The sequence below is a fragment of the Muntiacus reevesi genome, chromosome 2 (genome assembly GCF_963930625.1).
Source record: "Muntiacus reevesi chromosome 2, mMunRee1.1, whole genome shotgun sequence".
NCBI lineage: Eukaryota > Metazoa > Chordata > Mammalia > Artiodactyla > Cervidae > Muntiacus > Muntiacus reevesi.
The window spans coordinates 42,846,813-42,847,317 of record NC_089250.1 but is presented as its reverse complement, the minus strand read 5'-3'; the positions used below and the strand labels follow the sequence as shown (position 1 = coordinate 42,847,317).

Here is a 505-nt window from a genome sequence, read left to right as displayed (position 1 = left end):
AATGAGTTTCATAAAAGTGTTTTTTGTTAATAGTTTATTATTACATTATAATATTCTAATAGAATAAACTATTCTAAAGTTTATTTATATAAACTTCATAAAGTTTATTTATACTAAAGACCTATTTTACTATAAGTTCACACTTTAGGTTTTTTGCATATTGTATATCATATATTTCTTAACTTTTAGGTATTCAAACTAATACCTGAACTTTTAGGTATACATGAACATATATAATCTATCCCTGAACTACAGCTTGATGTGAAAAATCCTATACCTCACATTTTATTCTTTTTTGGTGTTTCTTTTTCTTTTCTTTTTTTGGTGGGGGGTAGGTTTCTTTTAAAGCTAAATTTCTGCACTAATTTTATCTTACCTGAATTACAACACCCATTTTGGGGGGGCCACACGACACAACATATGGAATCTTAGTTCCCCAACCAGGGTTTGAACCCATGCCCTCTGCAATGGAAGTGCAGAGTCTTAACCACTGGACTACCAGGGA

At 30.7% G+C, this 505-nt stretch overlaps 1 non-coding gene across 1 annotated transcript; it reads right to left on the bottom strand.

Annotated features, from left to right (window-relative positions):
• Positions 1-432: 432 nt before the first annotated feature.
• TRNAG-UCC (transfer RNA glycine (anticodon UCC)) lies at positions 433-505 on the bottom strand. The gene has a single exon. It is a non-coding gene; the product is annotated as a tRNA-Gly (tRNA).